Here is a 10,557-nt window from a genome sequence, read left to right as displayed (position 1 = left end):
ATTTTTTTTTTTAACCCGAAAGGACGAAGGTAGTTAATTGGTATCCTTCAACTGATGTAGAACACGTGAATATCAATTCTCCCAACTACTTCGTTAGTTCGTCATCACGATAGTATGTCAGAATATTGAGTTTCTTTCGATACCGCAAGTTTATGAATCAACCCTTGATCGAAACAACCAAAGAGATAAAAAAACAACAAAAAACGATAACAACTGCAGTCGGAAATAGCGCAAGACACGTTCCAGTTCGCCGCGTTCATTCTGCCTAAGGAACCAGTTCCCTGATAGATTCAGGACGCGTTGTGCACGAAAGACTGCGCGCGTCGCTGCGCAGGTCAGAGGTCAGAAAGAGTTAAGGCGTGTGAAGTACGATCGGCCGCTACGATCGACTGGTTAGAAAGAAGCCTAATGCACGCGCAGCCTGCTTTTCTAGACATATATTTAAGCATGCAGGACTCATTCACAGTACCTGACATAAGCCGCCAGCACACGTGCTTTTTACTCTCTTTTAAATTTTCAACGATCTCTAAGGAGGTCGCTGTGGTCGCTGTCCTTAGGAGGCTGGCACTATAGAAACTGTTGGGTGTTACGTGAGTAGTTACTAAATAATTGTTTGTTTTTTTTAATTTCGCACAAAGCTATTCGAGGGCTATCTGTGCTAGCCGTCCCTAATTTAGCGGTGTAAGACTAGAGTGAAGGCAGCTAATCATCACAATCCACCGCCAACTCTTGGGCTACTCTTTTACTAACGAATAGTGGATTGACCGTCACATTATAACGCCCCCACGGCTGAAAAGGCGAGCATGTTTGTCGTAACGGGGATTCGATCCGTCGACCCTCAGATTACGAGTCGCACGCCTTAACGCGCTTGGCCATGCCGGGCCTGTTACTAAATAACTGAACAAAAGTTGTCAATCGGTTATTCAGTTGGTATTATCTCCAAAGAGGCGAAACATTTTGGCTGGACATATCTAAGCTAATGCGAGAAGTAATGAAGCGGTTGTTCGTAATGAAAAAAATCAAATATTTGAGTGACAAAGGCGATATACTTGTGAATATTTTGAGTTTCTTATAGTGCACGTGGAATAGCTGAAACAACATGTAATTACTGCGTTAACAGGAGTTATAAATTATTTATGTGTTATTATCTAAACAAATGTTAAATAACAGAGTTGCTATTCAACTGATACAACCTAAACTTGTATGGGGTTTGAATCTCCCTAGTGGCATAGCGGTGTGCATGCTGATTTAAAGTGCTAGAAAACGGGTTTAGACGCACGTGGTAGGCAGAGCAGAGACAACCTATTGTTTAGTTTTGTGCTTAATTACAAACAAACAAAAAGTAAAAATTATATTCAGTCCTACAAGTTGTAATCAGTCATTTAATAAAATTAATTGGAAAATTGACTAACAACTGAAGCGGTTTATTCGGTTTCTAGTTCGATTTAAATTAAACCTTTCCAGTTAAGGAGAAAGCGTTACCTGACAAAAAATCAATTCATCTAAACTGTACTTTGGGTTATAGAGGAATAAATATTGTAGCATACTTACAAAACTCTTTAAAAACATACTTGTTCAACTTAAGCTGTTTGTTCTCTCTAATTACGTTTTAGTCGTCTAATTTTCACGACAATGGACCCGGCATAGCCAGGTGGTTTAAGGCGCGTTTGACTCGCAATCCGAGGGTCGCGGGTTCGAATCCCCGTCTCACCAAAACATTCTCGCCCTTTCAGCCGTGGGTGCATTATAATGTGACGTTGGTAAAAGAGTAGTCCAAAAGTTGGCGGTGGGTGATGATAACTAGCTGCCTTCCATCTAGTCTTACACTGTTAAAGTAGGGACGGCTAGGGCAGATAGCCCTCGTGTAGCTCTGCGCGTAATTGAAAAAAAAAAAAACATCACGAAAGTGTGTCATTAACAAAACGTATCTAAATCAATATACAAGTACTGCCTGTGAATGGGTCTTCACCAAAACTAGTATTGAAGTTCATTGGGTCCATGTAGAGATCCATGGAAATTTGTAGTTATACATTTTCTGTTTTGATGTGGTTATGGTCGTTTTTGCGTTTTTTACAATTACATATAAGAAAAGCAGCTTTTCATGTTCTAAGATAACCTATCATTGATTATGAATTTACATAACTTCCTTCCAGGGGCGGGTATTCTTGCTAGTTATACAATAAATTAATCTTCTACAACTCAGTTCTCTGTAAATTGCAGTAATTTCTAACGGAACGAATCTGTGTATCCGTAGGTTAACTCAAAATCTTCAAATGTTTTAATGAAAAATATATAAATCTAATATCATTACTTATCTATGTATATCTCAAGGTAACGCTGAAAATTGTTTGTAGTGTTTAGTAACAAAGTTTTTAGCATTGTTATCGTATTTAAAAATAATATTTTTCTTTTTGTTTTACATTTTCAAGTGTCAATATTTAAACGTTTTAAAGTTTTATTTAGATATATTAAAATTAATATATTTTCATTTTCAATGTTTGTGGGCCCGGCATGGCTAGGTGGTTAAGGCACTCGACTCGTAATCCAAGGGTCGTGGATCCGAATCCCCGTCACACCAAACATGCTCGTCCTTTCAGCCGGTGCACCGGCTAGTACAACGGTAAGTCTACGGATTTACAACGCTAAAATCAGGGGTTCGATTCCCTTCGGTGGGCTCAGCAGATAGCCCGATGTGGGTTTGCTATAAGAAAAACACACACCCTTTCAGCCGTGGGTGGTGATGACTAGCTGCCTTCCCTCTAGTCTTACACTGCTAAATTAGGAACGGCTAGCGCAGATAGCCCTCGAGTAGCTTTGCGCAAAAATTTAAAAAAAAAAACAATAAATGTTTAGCGATAATCACTTTATCTTTTACCATCTGTTCTTCTGACTATTGTAGGTTGACGTCACACCAGATTCAGCGATAATCACTTTATGTTTTACCATCTGTTCTTCTGACTATTGTAGGTTGACGTGTTGCCAGATTCAACGATAATTACTTTATGTTTTACCATCTGTTCTTCTGACTATTGTAGGTTGACGTGTTGCCAGATTCAACGATAATTACTTTATGTTTTACCATCTGTTCTTCTGACTATAATCTACAAGTCTTGGGTCAACTCTACTCTGACATTGTGTCTTTAAAAATTACTTAAACTATTAATATCAGACGACTCTAAATTTTTCAGACATTTTATTAATGGTCCTGTTGGTTCAAATCCACGCAATGGGCTTTCTGAGTTTGTGGTTTAGAATGTAGTAAAACACGAATCTCAGCGACATCTATATTATGTTAATATTCGAGGCGTGAATGTTGTCATTGGTTACATGCATTTCAGTGAATGAAGGAACAAGCGACTGGAATGGCTTACGTACGACTTTGTTACATATAGTGAGAGTTGTAGAGCTATTAAGTGAAAGGTAGCACCGCTATATGTTTGTTTAAACCTCTGTATTTGATTCTTAGTTCTTGAACAAATACCTCCCCCCCAAATTTTGCACAGCACCATTTTTCACAGAGGCCGTAATCCTGAAAAAAAGAAAGGCCCACTCAGTCGGTCGTTTCGCTATTTCTAAACTCTAATCCCGCGTATTGTCAAAGATAATCTCTCTCACTGATGCTTCGTCGAAACGCTCAGTAATAGTATGTAGACCTTTGTAAATGGAGTGGGTTTATAGAAGAGGTCTTGTGCGGTGACAGAAGTCCCGTATAAAGGGCATTGTGGTTGTCTCAATAGTACTCTCTCCCCCAAGGTTTTAAGATGGGAACCTGGGATACGTTCTGCTTAACGGAAAGAAATATCGGCCATCTGGTAGAAAGGAGACAGGGTTGAATACTGGCACGCGATCGTGACACTTGATATGTTTGCTTTACCGCGACCGAGAATCGTTGTAAACACAGCAACAGCGAAGTTACAGAGTTCTTCGGCCAAGATAAGCAGACCACGGATAAACAGTAAACAGAAAATATAAACAGAAATCAGAAAAGAGAAGACGATTAGGTATACAGTTTTTTTTCCTACACAAGTCAATGTATATAGAACAACCGTTTTGCTTTGACACAAGCCATTGTCGACTCCTATGATTAAGGTGAAACCCAATCATTTAGTATATCGCTTTCAGCCGTTGCCGATTACGTGCGTGGTATTATACACTAAACCAATTCCTTTTCAACTCTCAAAACATTGTTAACGCCTGAACACGTGCAGTTGTTACTGTCTTGTTTGTTATTTATTTTTGAAGGAGAGGAATTTCGCGCAAAGCTACTCAAGGGCTATCTACGCTAGCCGTTCCTAATTTAACAGTGTAAGACTAAAGGGAAGGAAGGCGGGTAGTCATCAACACCCACCGCCAACTCTTGGGCTACTCTTTTTATCAATGAATAGTGGGATTGATCGTAACATTATAACGCCCCTACGGCTGAAAGAATGAGTATGTTTGGTGCAACGAGGATTTGAACATGTGACCCTCAGATTATGAGTCTAGCGCCTTAACCCACCTGGCCATGCCGGGCCTATGGTTACAGTCACTACCGCCTTGAATATAAATTATACTAATCACACGGAGATGTTACGATCGCTGCCGATTTAAGTTTATATGCTGATTCTGAAATGTTTTGAAAAACATCGGTTATGAAATAAATATGTTAAATTGTGCAACATATTTGCAATCCGAGAATATATAATATTCAAATAAAATTTGAAGTTCATTTTTAATTTCTTAGAGATATTGCAACTCAATTAAGTCAATTTATATTTTACCATTAAACAGACATGTTGTTGTTGTTGTTTTGAATTAAGCACAAAGCTACACAATGGGATATCTGTGCTCTGCCCTCCACGGGTATCGGAACCCGGATTTTAGCGTTGTAAGTCCGCAGACATACCGCTGAGCCACTTGTAGAAGCCACGAAACACTTTAGAGTGACAAGAAGCCTGATTAATAATCAGATTCTGACTACAAGAACCAAACAGTTGTCGCCGTTTTACAGTGTAGAAAGAACTATACCGTAACTTCTGATCAGATGTTGCTACTAGGTGTGCTACCGCAGGATCCCCGAAAGTGTCCTCTTTCGAGAGTAAATTTACAGTAACAAATATTTTTAGTTCTTGTTTTTGAAGTTCATATATCATGCTCTGTTATGTTTATAGAGTGCATAATTCTTCTCGCGATTTATGGCATGCACACGTTTTATTGAGATACGATAAAATAAAATTAAAACATTAAGCGTCCCTCATGTGTCTACTGACTGACTAACACACAACACACTAATGTATAGTTGTGCAAATTGTTAAAACAGATGATTCCTTAAGGATTCTTTCATCACTCCTTGTGGAACTTCCCGGTACATCCGTAAATAAATACAATAATGTTACAATTTTTATCATAACACACTCATTACTGTATATTAAAACTCTTTAGGAGTCTGTTTCACAAAGTCGTTGTAGTTGAAGTCGTCACATCCAGTTATGCTCTATTTGACAACCGTGAATTTTGATAGTACCCCAGCAGCATAATTTCCATTGCTAAAACTTCCGCCGAAGGGCTTTCATGTTTAAGCCCACTACTGCTGGCTTTCTTTAAGCCATCTTTAAGCCATTGTTCGAGAACGATGGTTTTCCAGTGCCCATTTCGATAGTCCAACTGTATAAACATCCATGGATGTTTCATTCATAGGTATGATCAGTATTTATTATTTCGTATATAATAACATGAATGCCCATTTCATTTTTCAGCTCCTAGAGGTACGTGACAATTGAACAAATACGGCGTGGAAGAAACATACATACTTGTAATTTGTTTCACTTTTCTAGACGGAAAACATTGATTATTATATTGTGCATTGTTTCTGGGACACTTAGGACGCTTTTTTAACGGGCGCTTATCCAAATGTTGTATCTTGCTTATCTTGGGTACGACTTGTTACAGGTCTCTTTCTGGATAATCCTGGCACACTAAGCTAATCCACGTTCGCCTGTCTTCCAGTGCCATTAAGAACAAAGGATACCCAACAAAAAAAACTCTTCATCTCGTATACGAGCACATGTTTATAATCTAAATGTACGAACATTTTGCGTTAGAAAGGTCTGCTGCATGTAATTCCAAAAAGTGATAAATTCTATGTAACTTTACACTACCTACGAAACGCGAAGCAATGTCAAACTGCAATTTTAATATAATCCCTTCCACCGTGACGAAATATCAGCTGTGGTTGATATATGTCTTACTTTCATGTACATTTTATCAGGATTCCACACTTATAAATTGCAGGACTTTCCAAACGGTTCGTTCTGTTCATGCATGTATATATATATACTCGTGTAATGATTAAATTAGTCATGTAATGAACTACAGAATAATACTTAGTCTCATGCTGCAGTATGTACATATAGTATATGTACTGAATGTACTCTACATGATCTGCAAAAGTGTTTATTTTATTTTATAGTACGTTCCCAACAAAATTCAGTTTAATAGAGGTTCTATAATACATTTATATCATGTCAATAACAATGATAAGTCTCATCTAATAAGAAAATTGATTTTGAAAATGCTTCAGATGGATTAACTGGACTTAGTCATACATTGTTAAATAAATAAGTACTTGTTGTTTTTTGTTTTCTTTTGTGTGTAAAAACTACATTAGGGATTTCTGCGCTAGCCGTCCATAAATTAGAGATGATGACTATAGAGGGCACTTAATCAATACCGCCCCAACCATCTCTTTGGCTACTCTTTTACTAAATGATAATAGAAATCAGAGTCGTACTATAATGTCCCCACAACTAAGAGGGCGTTGACTGCAATTCGAACCCGCGATTGCGAATCGAGCGCCCTAACCACCAAACCTACAGATGAAAGCTAGAATTCTTTACATGAAAACATTGAAGAAGTTATCCTAGGGCTCATCACATCATTTTTAATAATAAATTATACTCTGGAAGTGGAAAACAGGTGTGTTGATCTTTATTAAAGATAAGCATACGAATAGCTTACGTCCGTAATAACAGGAGGATTGACAGTGAAGTGACTGCTTGAGGTGAGAAAGCAAATATTACCCCTCCAACACATTGGGTTACGAGAAGGAAGATAGAGACTTACTATAGCTTTCCACTATCATAGATCCCAATAGGACCAGCCTATTCCACAAAGCGTTACAACAACAATAAAATCAAGGTCCACCGAATAATGAAAGGTCTTTAACAGAGCAACATTATCCCATACGATTGTAAGAACAGCGATCAGTAATGTCCAAATGGCTGATAATAACAAAAGAAAGTGAACATTGATGGCATTGTGAAAGTTATGACATCTAAAAACCAGTCAAGTTTAGAAATATACAAGTTTTGATTATTCAGAATTAATACGCACATAACTAACAAATAGAAAACCGAACAAGGTGTAATACGACGTGTAATTGACTATTAATAAATAATATTGTAAACAAGTAGAAAAGTATATATGGAACAAAATAAATTCGAGAATCTGTAAGTAAACCACGCAATATTTAGTTTCTTCTTTGGTTTCTTAAAAGAACATTCAACAACAAAATACTAAAATCTGGGGCATCGTGTGTTTACTTAGCCATACAATAGTTTTACAAATAAAATGTTCTGCAGGTAAGTTAACTGAAAAGTGATTCACTCGATACAATTATACACTTCTACTAGACTTTTAAAACTCTTGACTGAGCAACTGGTTCATTTTAATTGAGTCAAATTCATATTTATTAACCCTACTCTAATCACGTATGTTACAGTAAAAGTTTGTAACCCTAAAATGCATTATATTCAAAATTCTCTTATTAGTTTGTTTGTTGTTGCTTTTTGCGCTTTCAGGAGAGGTTTTGTAAAGCTTTGGTTATGGTTTCGTACTTTACAGTCTGATAACGACTTGAAACAGAGTAGAATGAAATCCAAAGTTACTGTTTTGTGATTCACAAAATATAATCCAAAGCTATCCTACTGTTTTGTGACTCACAAAAGATAATCCAAAGTTGTTCTAGTGATGTGTGACTCACAAAAGATATTCCATAGTTGCTCAACTGTTTTGTGTCTCATGCAAGATAATCCAAAGTTGCTCTACTGTTTCGTGATTCACAAAAGACAATCCGAAGTTGCTCAACTGTTTTGTGTCTCACAAAAGATAATCCAAAGTTGTTCTAGTGATGTGTGACTCACAAAAGATATTCCATAGTTGCTCAACTGTTTTGTGTCTCATGCAAGATAATCCAAAGTTGCTCCACTGTTTCGTGATTCACAAAAGACAATCCGAAGTTGCTCAACTGTTTTGTGTCTCACAAAAGATAATCCAAAGTTGTTCTAGTGATTTGTTACTCACAAAAGATATTCCATAGTTGCTCAACTGTTTTGTGTCTCATGCAAGATAATCCAAAGTTGCTCTACTGTTTTTTATCTTATGTAAAATAATCCAAAGTTATCCTACTGTTTTGTGACTCACAAAAGATAATCCAAAGTTGCTCTAGGATGTAACTTAAGATACAATATTTTCTCACTTCCTTTACTAGTCTGTATGTCTTGAACCAGTGTGGAGAAACAATGTAAACAACTAGAAAGTTCAACAGTAATTATTCTCTATCACTCATTAACAAAGAACAGATTTTGTTGAAAATCTGAGCTCTTGTTTCTTTCCTTTTTAAAATTTCTATTAAACTGTGAATTAGTTATGTAGGTGGTGTTTTGTATTGGTGTTTTTATTTACCAATTTTTTTTTTTACCAGACTGATTGCATACAAATTCAGGTTGCATTTGACTGTACTCTTAACATGTTCTTTATTACAAACATTTCCACGTCTTACGTTTTTGAAAGCTTTAATTGAAGTTTCTGTTAAATTTAATAACGTTAATATAGTCAGAATTATGCCAAATTAAAGAGGAGAATGGTCGTGTATAGTAATGTATTTACGTAATGCAATGGTTAATTAAAGAAAGTGAGCATGTTTATTTATTGTAACAAATCTAAGGATGAATGGATATGGCCAAAACATTGTCCTAGTGCTCAATGACGCAGCTTTGTTCACTCGAAGCAATTCATACTTGATGGATTGTTTTTGTTTTTGAAATTCGCACAGAGCTACTCGAGGGCTATCTGTGTACTTGATGGAATATTAATCACATGGCGTAAATCAGCAGTTTGTAAATCTTTTTACAAATATGTATTTTTATGGCGTATAGGCTTAGCTTGTATATGGAACTCCTAATATTTATTGTATATTTATAATTGTAACTGATTGCGGGATGGTCCTGTGGTTTGAACTGAACTTCTATTTTGAAACTGTATGTGTGTTATAAGAGTAACCGTTAATCCACGAGCATGAATCGTTTGTTGTAGGACGTTGATGACTAGCTGGCTTTATTTCCTCTCGTCAGTAGCTTAAACTTTGGGACGACGTCAGACAATCTTACTAGTTTTGCCGTAAATACAAAATGTGTAACTTCATCCAGTTAACTGATTTTAACTCCTTTATTCAACACGACACAGATCGTTTCAGAGCTACAACCAAAACAATCAGTTTAAGCCGCAACAAAAACAAGTAGACCCCTGAAGCTTTGGAGCACGCAGGATGTGCTCGTGCATCACTTCATTGTTTCTCTGTAACATCTTCCTACTATAAATAGCTGTCGAAGGACAATAGTTCTTACACCTGTATCTCAGAACGGCTGGTATGGATATTAACAATTTTACTGATATGCAGAGAACAACGTTTCGACCTTCCTAGGTCATCTTCAGGTCAAACAAATAACTCATCCCAGTTTATTTGTGGTAATCTCACTTTTATTGATTTTTAGATTCCAAAGAACAAACATATATCCCTTTCAGGGTGCAAGGCGACCATATTTGGCTCACGGACTAATATTTAAGTTTAGCAAGTATGGTAAGCTACACCTGTAATGGCGAACTATTAATATAACATAAGCTATGTTTAACGACTATATTCCTAACTTTACTGTATTCAAGCAATATATGGCCTGGTGGTTAAGGCACTCGACTTGCAATTCCTACAGCCTCGTCTCCTGCTGGGACAACGATAAGTCTACTAATTTACAACGCTAAAATCAGGGGTTCGATTCTCCTCGATGGGCATAGCAGATAGCTGGATTTAGCTTTGCTATAAAGAAACACACACACGCTAAAGCCCCTGGTGGCATGTTCCCCAGTAGTATGTCTGCGGACTTATAACACTAGAAATCCATAGAGGGCAGAGTGCAAATAGCCAGTTGTGTAACTTTAACTAACTTCAAACAAGTAAAGCACATGTAAGTTTGATTAGTTTCTTTTGTGTCTACATTTAGTTCACTCTTTACTTAACAGTCCTGAGCTCGTATTTTGTGGATTTTATTCTGAATTTCCTGCTGGTTACTAGCAATCCTAAATACCACAGATTAAGGAACCGTGGCCATTATTGCAGAGTTTATTTTGAACGTTGCATCTATTTCTGTCCAGCCTCTAGTACAGTGAAATTTGATTTTTTGTTCAACGTAAAATTATTATGGCGACAGGGAAGCTATGAGAATATGGCAAGGTCTAGATCCAGAG

General features: G+C 37.0%; 1 long non-coding RNA gene across 1 annotated transcript in view; it reads left to right on the top strand.

The window, feature by feature from the left end:
- The first annotated feature begins 471 nt into the window (after positions 1-471).
- Positions 472-10,557, top strand: part of LOC143235320 (uncharacterized) — a 29,974-nt gene continuing 19,888 nt past the window's right edge. The window contains exon 1 of the long non-coding RNA XR_013019030.1: positions 472-590. This is a non-coding gene — a long non-coding RNA (uncharacterized LOC143235320). The remainder of the gene's footprint in view (positions 591-10,557) is intronic.

The sequence above is a fragment of the Tachypleus tridentatus genome, chromosome 2 (genome assembly GCF_004210375.1).
Source record: "Tachypleus tridentatus isolate NWPU-2018 chromosome 2, ASM421037v1, whole genome shotgun sequence".
Classification (NCBI taxonomy): domain Eukaryota; kingdom Metazoa; phylum Arthropoda; class Merostomata; order Xiphosura; family Limulidae; genus Tachypleus; species Tachypleus tridentatus.
The sequence above is the reverse complement of the archived record's forward strand: the minus strand, read 5'-3'. Positions and strand labels throughout refer to the sequence as shown.